The following is a 13,411-nucleotide window of genomic DNA, read 5'->3' on the forward strand; positions in this document are numbered from 1 at the left end:
AACTGCCCTCCCCTGCTGGCCTGGTCCCTCCCAACTGCCCTCCTCTGCTGGCCATCTTGTGGCAGCCATCTTATGTCCACATGGGGCAGCCATCTTTGACCACATGGGGGCAGCCATCTTGTGTTGGAGTGTCAGTCCATTTGCATATTACTCTTTTATTAGATAGGATAGAGGCCTGGTGCACAGGTGGGGGCCAGCTGGTTTGCCCTGAAGGGTGTCCCGGATCAGGGTGGGGGTTCCCTTGGGGTGTGGGGTGGCCTGGGCGAGGGGCCTGTGGTGGTTTGCAGGCTGGCCACACACCCCGGCGACCCAAGCGGAGGTCCTGGTATCTGGGATTTATTTATCTTCTACAATTGAAACTTTGTAGCCTGGAGCGAAGCCAAGCCTTCTGCTCACTCCGTGGTGGCAGCCATTTCTGTTGGGATTTATTTATCTTCTATAATTGAAACTTTGTAGCCTGGAGTGGAGGCCTAGGCCGGCCAGGGCTGCAGAAGCTTGGCTTCCTCCATCGCCGGGGGCAACCCTAGCCTCCTGCTCTCTCCAGCTCCATGGCTGCCGCCATTTCTGTTTGGATTTATGTATCTTCTATCATTGAAACTTTGTAGCCTTGAGTGGAGGCCTAGTCCAGCAAGGGCAGGCGGAAAGCTTGGCTTCCTCCATCACCGGGGAAGCCCAAGCCTCCCTCCTGCTCTCCGTGGCCACAGCCATCTTGGTTGGGTTTATTTGCCTATTTTCTCCTGATTGGCTTGTGGGTGTAGTGGAGGTATGGTCAATTTGCATATTACTCTTTTATTAGATAGGATGAGTTGGGAGACTTACTCAGTTAATGTTTCCCATATGACCCCAGAGCACAATATGTTTTTCTGGGATTTGTGTGAATTACAGTAAGAGAGCCTCTCAGTTTGGCCTGTGTTTGGGAGCAAATGACCACCTGAGAGGTATGGTCCCTCTTGTATAGGTGAAGAAAAAGCCTGAGAGTACCTAGCATCCTAAATCAAGTCCTCTGTAACCAGGATAAATGGATTTTTCTTAAGTAAAGCACTGATATCAAACAATATCAAAAGACAAATGAGTTTTGGGAGGGGAAAAGCTGTTTAGGGTACCTTTTGATACTGTCCTTTGTACTCACATTGAATGTGAAGGTAACAGCCATAAATCCTTCACCAAAATATGAAGGAGCTAGCATTAACTTCTCCCTAGATCTAAAACTGCCAAGCTAAAATTTGTTATCAGTGACTGCTAACCTACTTTCTTTCCTTGCTTTGAGGCACATTGCTTTGGGGTCTAATCATTTGTTTGCCAAGAGATTAATTAGCTTTTGAGAGCCTCTGTACTAGTTGATAGTCCCAAAATAGACCACTAGTCCCACTGCCCATTGCTTCTTAGGAGGACAGATTATAGGAGTGACAAAATTTGAGGGAGATGTGTTTGTTAGAGCCTTTATGCTTCTGGAAGATGTGACCGACCACCTCCTTGACTCAGTTGGTCTCTGGCAGGCTGCCTTATCTGCGCCCCTCCCCTCCTTCCCTCAAGACTCCCAGAGCCTTGAGTAGATTGAACCTGAGTGTCAAGGTGATGTGACTAGGCAATATGATGTGGTGAATCCAAGTCCAGGTGCTGTAACCAGACTTGGGTTCTAATTAGGACTCTACTATTTTGGTGAGGTTACTTGCTGGGCTTATTTTCCCTGATCTCTAAAATGTGGGCTAATAATAGTCCTCATCTCCTAAGACTATGGTAATGATCGAGTAACAAAATAGATGAAACTGCTCACCCACAGACTAAGTACTCAGCACATGGTAGCTGTTTGCATTGTGATAGACCATGGTAGCTGTTTGCAACATCCTCTCCCTTAAAGCTGGTGAGGTCTGGGAATAAATTGGATCTTCTGGGACTGTCAGCTTCAGAGGGGCTGAGGAACATGGATGTCTTTCATCAAGTTGTTGATCAATGTAACAATCTATCCCCAAACGTGTAAAACATATAGCACTTGCCCTAGCTGGTTTGGCTTAGTGCATAGAGCATCAGTCCTTGAACTGAAGGGTCCCAGGTTCGATTCCAGTCAAGGGCACATGCCTGGGTTGTGGGCTCGATCCCCAGTAGAGGGCGTGCAGGGGGTAGCCAGTCAATGAATCTATCTCATCATTGATGTGTCTATCTGTCTCTCTCCCCCCTCCCTTCCTCTCTGGAATCAATAAAAAAATATATTTTAAAAAAACATATAGCACTCTATTTTCTATAACTTGCACTGATGCTCCCATCCCCTTTGATGGCAGGTGAAAATCACACAAATTTGCCAGTTATTAAGGGTAACTCAGTCTCTTTGCATTACAAAGAATATTTTTAGAGCCAACTTAGCCTCTTCAGGGAGAAATGCTTAGTCTTTCAGGGTGGTCTTCCCCACCTTTTCCCTTCAAGTGGCTATTTGTTGTACATGACCTCATGGCAACATAGAAGAGGTGGCTGCTCCATGGATGGGTTCTTGGGCTCTCCACTAGATCCTCACTGGTATTTCAGGCTCTATCTGAATCTGATTTTTAGTGCCTTCTCACTCTGACTTGTAAACATTGAGTCCCAGCACTAATGCTTCAAATACCTTAATCAAAAGTGACTCCCTAGATTAACTCAGTTACTCATCTAGTTCTAGTATCATGGCTTTAAATATCAAGTGTTGGTGAGGATGTGGAGAAACTGTAACCCTCAGACATTGCTGGTGGGGGTGTAAAATAGTACAACCACTTTGGAAAACAGTGTGGCAGTTTCTTAAAAAGGTAAACATAAACTTACCAAATGACCTAACAATTCCACTCCTAGGTATCTGCCCAAGAGAAATGAAAGCATATATCTACACTAAGACTTGTGTGCAAATATTCATAGTAGCAGTACTCATAATAGCCTCACTGTAGAAACAACCAAAATGTTCATCAACTGAACAAAATATAGTAGGGTCAACTCTCATTATTCACGAATTCCACATTTGCAAATTTGCTTACTTGCTAAAACTTATTTACAACCCCAGAATCAAGACAATGATTTCCTGGTCATTCTCACACATGTGCATTGAGTCATCCATCAAACATGTTCCCAGTGGAGGTCAAAAAGGCCTCACTTTGCCTTCTTATTTCAGCTTTCTTACTGTACACGAATGTCCTTTTGCAGTCTACTTAATGTCATGTCTGGTGTTCCTGACTCAGCATGAGAGGTTATGATATGATGAACTTAATGGAGAAAACACGTGTTAGATAAGCTTCATTCAGAAGGCACTAATTACAGTGCTGTTGGCCATGAGTTCATTGTTAATGAATCAATAATATACTGTATATTAAATAAGGTGTCTTTAAACACAAACACACACAAAACAAGGTTATGTATTGATTAGTTAATGAAAATGACATTTTTTAGGAACCTAACTCTGTATTCTCCCTAAGGGCAATAATTAAGTATTTGCTACATTAGTGTCTGAAGTGACTTTATAAAATGTAACAACCAGGAATAACAAGAATAGAGTGTATGTCCATTCAATGAAGTGCTGTTTAATAGTAAAAAGGAACAAACTACTGATGCATGCTACAATATACACGAACTACAAAAACATTATGTATGTATGTAGGAGACATGAGAAATCAGATTTAAAAAATGCCACTTTAGAAATATAGAGTTAATCGCTTCTCGGCCTTTTGGCTAAGATCAAGTGTAGAAATATAGAGTTAGATAATTTTATTATTAAGCAAAAAATACCAGAATGCATGCAAATTACTCACAAGTCGCTACAAAACTATAGTGGATTTTCAATTCTATTTATCTGGAATTAAAGCTCCAGTTGTTACATATCATCCTACTTTTAATAAACAGAATCAGGTTTTCAATTTGTGTTAATAGTTAACGTTGGGCTTATTCTGATATTGTCTTTTTCATAATTCTTTATCAGCCTTCCTCGGCTGTACTGACTTTTATAATTTATCAGGCTCATTCTGATAGTCTCTTCTTCATAATTCTTTATCACTGCCTCCTATGGTTGCATCTGCCAGTGCATCTAAGCACATATAATTAGTCACATGCTTCACCATTTCTCCGTGATGTTTCTGACCTCTGAAAGAAGCCGGATGCAAAAGACTACATGTTGTATGATTTCACTTACGTGAGATTTTCAAGCATAGGGAGAGAGAAACATGTTAAACAACAGCACATGGATGCAACCAACAAATCCAAACTGTGAGAGTTCTATAGGAAAAAATGACCCATTTTATCATAATAAATTGCAAGCGGAAAAAGAAACTGAGGGGGAACCTATAGATTAAAAGAAACTTAAGAGTCATATCAACCAAATAAAGTTATGGGCCTTATTTGGGTCCCATTTTATTATTTTTATTTATTTTGTATTGATTTTAGAGAGAAAGAGAGAGAAATGTTGATGAGAAAGAAACATAGTACACACCCCGACTGGGGCTCAAACCAACATGTGCCTTGACGGGGAATTGAACCTGCAATCTTATGGTGTATGGGATAATACTCCAACTAACTAAGCCACACTGGCAAGGGTGTTTTGATCCCATTTTAAACAAAAACTGTTTAAAAAAAGTATGGTCTGGCTGGGTGGAACGTCGTTCTGTACACCAAAAAGTTGCGGGTTCAATTCCCATTCAAGGCACATACTTAGGTTGGGAATTTCTCTTGCTCTCTTCCTCTCTAAAAATTAATAAAGAAAAATATTTTAAAATGTTATGTTTATAATGATGATAAGGCATTATTAATTTTTTAGTTATGATAGGGATATTGTGGCTGTTATTTCTAAAAAGTCCTTAATTGCCCGGCCACGGTGGCTCAGTGATTGAGCATCAACTTATGGACCAGGAGGTCATGGTTCGATTCCTGGTCAGGCACATGCCCGGGTTGTAGGCTCGATCCCCAGTGGGAGGGTGCAGGAGGCAGCCAATCAATGATTCTCTCTCATCATTGATATTTCTATCTCTCTCTTCCTTCCTCTCTGAAATCCATCCTATCTAATAAAGAGGGGATATGCTAATTGACCCTCACATAGTCGCAAAGATGGCAGCACCCACAGCCAATAAGGAGGGAATATGCTAATTGACTGCCCCGCCCTCAAAGATGGTGGCACCCACAGCCAATAAGGATGGAATATGCTAATTGACTGTCACACCCTCAAAGATAGTGGTGCCCACAGCCACAATATGGTGGCACCCGGTCCCCTCAGCTCTGCAGGGGCCGCAGGCATGCGGCAAGGCCGGGCCCGCCCCCAGGTGGGCCTGGCCACTCCACAAGCCTGCTTCTGGAGTCCCCCAGTCCCCTCAGCCCCCCAGTCACCCAGGGCTGGCCTGAGGTGCAGGCAAGACTCGGATGGCGGCTGCCCAGCCACCCAGGGCTGCCCAAGGCTCAGGTAACCAGGGCCGGCTGAGGCTTGTGCTGCTGGCAGTGGCAGCAGCAGAGGTGTGATGGGGCGTCGCCTTCCCCTGATCGCTGGGTCGCCTCCTGCCCCTGAGGGCTCCCGGACTGTGAGAGGGGGCAGGCCGGGCTGAGGGACCCCCCTCCAGTGCATGAATTTTCATGCACCAGGCCTCTAGTAAAATTACATTTTTTAAAAATAAAATAAATAAAAAGTCCTTAGTCATTTCACAAAATATATGCATACCAAATCATCACATTGCACACCCTAAACTACACAATTTTATATGATAACTAGAGGCCCCGTGCATGAAATTCGTGCATGGGGGGATATGTCCCTCAGCCCAGCCTGCACCCTCTCCAATCTGGGACCCCTACAACCCGGGCATGTGCCTGACCAGGAATGAAACCATGACCTCCTGGTCCATAAGTTGATGCTCAATCACTGAGCCACCATGGCCGGGCAATTAAGGACTTTTTAGAAATAATAGCTACAACATCCCTCTCACAATCCAAGACTGCTGGCTCCCAACTGCTCGCCTGCCTGCCTTCCTGATTGCCCCTAACCGCTTCTGCCTGCCAGCCTGATCACCCCCTAACCACTCCCCTGCCAGCCTGATTGATGCCTAACTGCTCCCCTGCCAACCTCTTTGCCCCTAACTGCCCTCCCCTGCAGGCCTGGTCACCCCCAACTTCCCTCCTCTGCTGGCCTGATCACCCCTAACTGCCCTCCCTTGCAGACCGGGTGCCTCCCAACTGCCCTCCCCTGCTGGCCATCTTGTGGTGGCCATCTTGTGTCCACATGGGGGCAAGTCATCTTTGACCACATGGGGGCAGCCATCTTGTGTGTTGGAGTGATGGTCAATTTGCATATTATTCTTTTATTAGATAGGATTAGATAGGATAGAGGCCTGGTGCAGGCGTGGGGGCCGGCTGGTTTGCCCTGAAGGGTGTCCCGGATCAGGGTGGGAGTTCCCTTGGGGCATGGGACAGCCTGGGTGAGGGGCCTGTGGTGGTTTGCAGGCTGGCCATGCCCCTCAGCGACCCAAGCGGAGGTCCTGGTATCTGGGATTTATTTATCTTCTATAATTGAAACTTTGTAGCCTTAAGCGGAGGCCAAGGCAGGCCAGGGCTGCGGAAACTTGGCTTTCTCCATCACCGGTGGCAACCTTAGCCTCCTGCTCTCTCCAGCTCCATGGTTGCCGCCATTTTTGTTGGGATTTATTTATCTTCTATAATTGAAACTTTGTAGCCTTGAGCAGAGCCAAGCCTCCTGCTCGCTCTGTGGCCACAGCCATTTTTGTTGGGATTTATTTATCTTCTATAATTGAAACTTTGTAGCCTTAAGCAGAGGCCAAGTCAGGCCAGGGCAGGTGGAAAGCTTGGCTTCCTCCATTGCCAGGGAAACCCAAGCCTCCTGCTCTTTCTGTGGCTGCAGCCATCTTGGTTGGGTTAATTTGCATACTCACGCCTGATTGGCTTATGGGCATGGCTTGTGAGTGTAGCGGAGGTATGATCAATTTACATATTACTCTTTTATTAGCTAGGATTATAGCACAAAAAAGCTGGAAAGGAGTTTTTATAATTTAGTACCTGCTATAATATTTATGAATTAGGTAATACAAATAATATCTGTGATTTGACGCCCTAACTGGTTTGGCTCAGTGGATAGAGCCTTGGCCTGGAGACTGAAGGGTCCCAGGTTCGATTCCGGTCAAGGGCATGTACCTTGGTTTCAGGCACATCCTTAGTAGGGAGTGTTCAGAAGGCAGCTGATTGATGTTTCTGTCTCATCGATGTTTCTAACTCTCTATCCCTCTCCTTCCTCTCTGTAAAAATTCAATAAAATATATTTTTTTAAAAATCTGTGATTTGTCTAAAAGTAATCTGTGGGTAGGGGGACTGGATGTGGGTATTGATGATGCAAGACTCTCCATTGGTTGATAAATTGTTAAAGCTGGGTGATGTGTACTTGAGGGGATTTGGTTTTCTCTCTTCTCCAATTTTGTGTATGTTTGAATTTTTTATAACCAATTTTTTTAATTTAAGAGGAACTTGAAGCCAAATTAAAGTGATTCTCACTGGCAAAGATAGGACAAGTTGAACATCAAAATGATTTTAACTGTTCATATATTTATTTAATTTGATTCCAATAGAAATATCAACTTAAAAAAAATCTAGGCAAGTTGAATATGAGGTTAAAATGAAAATAAAAACAAGCAAAAGTTGCCAAGAAAACAATGAGAGGAAACTAGTCCTATCAAATATGAAACACACTATGAAGTATTCTATCTAATAAAGAGGGAATATGCAAATTGACTGTCACGCCATAACAAGATGGCTGTGCCCACAGCAGAGGCTGAGTTCCCGTAACGCGCCTTAATGAGCAATCAGCAGGGACCTGAGGCTGCGTAGCGCTGGGCTGGGGCAGGGGAACTGAGGCTGCACCCCCGCCTGGTGGGGCTTGACAGGGGACCTCAGGCTGTACCCCCTGGCTCGGGCCAGGGTACCTCAAGGTGCGCCCCTCCCCCTGGCGCCAGGCCAGGCGACCTGAGGCTGCGTCCCCCACCTGGCGGAGCTTGATGGGGGTGGGGCCAGCCCTGTCTGGATCTAGCCCAATGGGGGTGGGGCTGGCTGGGTCTTGTGCAATTTCGAGGTGCATGTGGGTGGGCGGAGACTTGACTCTGGTTCCTGTGGCACATCCCAGACTCTGAAAGAAGGAAGATTTTCATATACATTTTACTAATTTTCTTTCATCTCTGACACTTCTATTATAGAGAAAGGGCAAATAGCAACATTAAAATATTTCCTCTAATTAATTCCCTGTTAATGTGTACGAATTTCATGCACTGGGTCACTAGTAAATAATTAAAACAATAAGCATGAATGGACCACAGATCAATGGAACATTATGGTAAATTCAGAGGAAGACCCAAATATGTACGAGAATTTTCTGTATAATGAAGGTGCCATATCCATTTGGTGGAGTAAAAATACTTTTTGAAAGAGTTTTTACTTGGGGTAAAAAAAAAAAAAAAAGAAAAAAAGATATTCTTTACAATGGTACTAAATTAAAATATGGGTAAATTTTTTTTTATAGCCTTGGATTTGGGAATGTCTTTCTAACTGTGATTCAAAATTCAGATGCCATTAAAAAGAGTAATAAATATGGCTATATAGAAATCTAAAACTTCTTCAAGTAAAAGAAACCATAATGAAGGACAAATAGTAAACTGGGGAAGATATTTGCATTCCATATTACAAACAGGGGTTTAATCCCTGTACTAGACAACTCACTATGTAAAGCTGCTAGAATTTAAGATGAAATGAAACAACAACACAGTGGGAAAATGGGCAAAGTACAAGAACAGAGTTCCCCAAAGAAAGAGAAAAGGAAGACGACAAATGCCTCTTAAATGTGAGAAGATGCTGGTCTTCACTCCGCATTCATTCTGGGAGAGCTGCAAATGTAAACTAAACTGCGATACTTTCTCCTCTATCAGATTGGCGAAGACCCCGTTGTTTAGCAACACCTTCTCTTGGAGAGGCTCGTGGAAATATACACTGACTTGCCTTATACTGATGGAATGCCAAATGAGTAACTCTTCCAAAAGGCAACTTGGCAATTAACACAATTACAAGCACTTTTACCCTTTGACTCAGCAATCCCACTTTCGGGAATTTATCCTAATGTTCTACTTGCCAATGGATGAAATGATGAATGTATGTTATTCATTACAGCATTGAAATGATTTAACAAACTGTCGTCCACCCACACAATGGAATACTATGCACTTGTTTAAACAAACAAACAAAAATGAGAAAATTCTATAAACTCATTTGGAAAAATCTCTAAGATATATTGTTGGGATTTTTTGTTTTATTAGACTTAATGTTGACTTTAGAGTTACAGAGCTTGTCAGTTATATATGATTTAAACTTTCTTTATGGTTCTTGACTGTTCTAGTGCAGTGCATCAAATCTGCTGTTGCAAGGTGAATCGCACAAGGAAAGAAGAAAAAATTAGAAAAACACTGAATTACAGGTAAGGTGAAAAAAACAACAAGAAAAGCAACTAGCCAGAAATGATGAAGCTCTCACAAGCTGAAGTCAGGCGATAGCATCGTCTGTTCACTGAAGGAGTTTTTATATCATCCATATAGTTGGGTTTCTTTCTATTTTCTTGTTAACAGCACATTCTGTTATTCACAGAAGCATAAACTTAGTAAGATTTTTCTGCATTATTTCTAAGAGGCAAAACTGGATGTTGCCAGTCATTGACTCAGAATTAAATCTTTCTTGCTCATTCAACATAACTCCATAGATATGCTTTTCCATTCTCAAACATGATTCAGATTCTTTGCTTCTTAGCTAATGGCTGGTGTGGTTCAACGGTTAGAGCATTGGCCCACACACCAGAGGGTCAAGAGTTCGATTCCTGGTCAAGGGCACATACCTGGTTTGCAGGTTCGATCCCCAGCGCCCAGTCAGGCGCGTGCAGGAGGCTACCAATCCATGTGTGTTTCTCACATTGATGTTTCTCTGTCTCTTTCCCACTCTCTCCTTTTCACTCTCTCTGAAAAGCAATGGAAAAATATCCTCGGGTGAGGATTAACAACAAGAACAATAAAAAATTGGACATATGCACAAAATTTTAACATTTATTTCATCTTAGTCATAGGATTTCAAGTTATTTTTATTTCCTTTGTAATTTATAAAATTTCTACAAAGATGTTAAGTACTTTTCTAATCAGACGCAAGGAAATCAACAATGTAGAACTCACCTGTTGGGAGCATAGGTTAATATTCGGTCCCTGAGCTCAGAAAAGACTGGGCTTGAGTTTTGCCTCTTCTACTTTCCACCTGTGTGACCTGGGGCACGTTGTTACCTCACTGCCTATCCGTTTCCTCACCTGTAAGGGGGGTATAGTCAAGGAACCTCAGCCTAAGGTGATGGTGAGGATTGAAGTGGGAGAGTACAGGTAGCGTCCAGTGCTGAATGCTTTGGCTATTATTATTACTTTTAGGGAAAATACCACTTTCTCTTGGCACTGTAGTGAGCTGCTACTGAAAATATGTGCATTAAGTCAAGTTGTAGTTAATATTTAAATACTAAAATTGAGCTTTGATTAAAATTTAAATAATATAGTGAATCACCAACAGGTGGCAGCATATCACAGTTTTTTCACAACATTGGGCTGGCCGTAGCGTCCTTGCTGGACAACTTGTTAGAATCTGTTTCCAAAGGAAGGAAGAAACTTTAGAGTTCATCTAATTTGCCTCCTTCCATTTACATATATGGAAACCTGAGGATGAAGTAAAAACAAAGAGCACAATCTTTTCATTTGCCAGGAAAAGCGGGGGTGGGGGGTGGGGGGGGGGTGGGGGGTGGCTGAGGAGAGCCATCTGTGTGTGTGTGTCACACTGAATTTGGGTTGTTTCCACAGGACCCCTTTTAGCTAGTCAAGTAAACTTAGACTACGTGGCAGAAAACATTTTCTAGTTTCAAATGGAAATCTCAGTTTTTGGAATAAAGAATGTATTTCTTATTCATGCAAAGTAAATGGTTGATGAACCTCAAAAGATGGAGATTCCCCTTCCTCACCTTTTTTTTGCTGTTTTCCAGTTGGCAGAGGCATTGCCCTTCGTTATATCCCTGGGTCCTCACAGTCAGGGGCAATGCTATCTATCATTCCTGCTTTACGGACTAGGAACGGAGGCTCCGGGGAGAACATGCCCTCATGCGCAGGGGAATGTGACTTTAAATCCGGGTCACTTGTCCATTGTTTTGTTCATTCACTGAAAACAAGTGTTTGTTAAGTGTGCCAGTCTGTGCTAGCTGCTGGGAACGCATAGGACAATGGGGAATGCACCTCTCTAAGGTGTTGCTTGATGTCTGTCCTTATAGGGTACAGTGTCTGAACCGCACAACGCCACATTCCTGCCTCTTTTCACCACGCAGGCATCTGCACAGTGCCCTGCACACACAGTGGGTCCCCAACAAATATCTATTACACTGAGCGGCCTGAGCATATCCCCAAGGGCCCTGAAACCACTGGATTGCAGTAATTGACAACATTAGTCAAATGTCACAGGCTCAGAGCTATTTTATTAAATATCACAGGATATGTTGACATATGTATACTCTCTACCGCTCCAGAAAGCACTCAGGGGCTGCAGGATGTTCACACAGCCAATGAAGTCTTTGTGTTTCGATCGATAGCCCTCAGACCTCTTTCAGAATGCCCCGGGAAAGCGGGCCCTGCAGGGCCCCGCGTGCACTGCTAGATGGCAGTAGCAGCCCGCGCTGCTCTTGGGCTGGGGTCAGCCTCACATGTAGAGGGTAAGGAGCCTTTAGGAGTAGCTGGTCTATCCCTTCCTGTTACAGGCAGGAAAGCTGCGGCCCCCAAAGGGAAAGACACCTGCCAAGGCCAGGTAGCTTAGTTGGCCAAACAATCTAAATGGACAGAATTGGGGGTTGCTGACGTTGGTGACTTAATAGTTACAGGAAATTTTCCTTATGGATTCATTAAAAAACTATTTTAAATGTTTGGCATAAAGATTTTTTTTCCCATAAAAAAACAAAACAAAACACCCAAAAACAGCAGTACGAAAGGGGAATGAAATTAAAAGTAAATCTGCCTCCTGCCCTGACTCCTTATGCCCTCCCCTAGGTGTGCTCCCCAGAAGCCCCACTGCTACCAAGTTCTTCACTAACTATCCAGAGATATATGTCATTAAACATACACACAGAGTTTGGGTATTGTGAATGCACCTCAGTCTGTGTGTGATCAGATGGGTATAATGTGCGCATGCAATATAAAGCAATATGAACAAAAGCGGGAAAGCCGTGGACCTCAGGAAAATGTCTCCTTCACCCTCCCAACCTCCCCTAAAAAAAAAAAAAAAAGTCAAGTCCGTGAAGTGGTTTCCAAACTCTGGAGTGGCTTTATTTTTACCACTTCTCTGTTGATTTAACAGATTAAAACTCTGCCAGCGGCACCTAGAGTGTCGATCCGGGTAAATCCTGCCTTCTGAAGCTCTCCCCGTTGTAATTAAATTACTGTAAATACAATTAGAAGGCCCCTCTAGGTGGTCTGTGTGACACCAGCCCCCAAGAAATGGTCTTAAGATATTTGAACCAAAAGTAAAGAGCAAAGTGGCGGAATCCCCTTAATCTTTGGGGGCCGATCCTTTGAGGATTTCTGGCCATGAAATAACAGGCCGTCGGTTTTAGCACAAGCGGCACTTTCAGGAGGCATTTTTTTTCTCAACTATCACCGGCCTTCAAGGTGCGGGCGGGGGCTCTGGCCTCTGCTGCCTCCCTCCTGCCCCAGCCTCCACAGTGGTTTGTGAATCCTGCTTCCCACCTGGAAGAGGGGAATCTGGGAAGCTGGGACTTTGCATCCAACACCTTTTGCATGGCGTTGGGAGCTGTTGCTATGTGGTCCACGTGTGTTGCTCAACAAGCTTAAACTTTGCATAGCCCGTGCTAAACTAATTTGCGTCAATTTGTCTACATCATGCCAACAATCGTTGTGAGAGTCTTGAATAGAACATACAAGGCTGCCGATAAAGGCCCTCGGAGCAGATGCCGCCAGCCATTATGCGGGGCCTCGCCATCCTAGTTCTTCACCATGGTTTCTTCATATCCTAGTGACAATGTTAGTTTTTCCACCCTGGGGTTGAAACTTTTTTTTTCTCTTAAACAATGGGCAGCCCTATACAACTGGCACTCCAACCTCCAGCAGACTTTTTTTTTTAAGACACGGCTGTGGCTAAATTCTAGTCCCAGGGTTTCCTAACCACTTTTTTTTTTTTTTTTTTGCACGTTTCAGAGAAAACAAGTAGAATTAAGATTTTTAGGGAGAGTTTGTGCAACTGTGACCAGTGCTATTCTACTTATGTGTCATTGTGTTGAACTAAAATTTTAAGCCTAAAAAATGATCTATTTTTATGGAAAGGTATTTTTGGCAAATAAGAAAACATTTGGGACTAAAGACAGTAGAAG

This window comes from Cnephaeus nilssonii (assembly GCF_951640355.1).
Source record: "Cnephaeus nilssonii genome assembly, chromosome: 6".
Classification (NCBI taxonomy): domain Eukaryota; kingdom Metazoa; phylum Chordata; class Mammalia; order Chiroptera; family Vespertilionidae; genus Cnephaeus; species Cnephaeus nilssonii.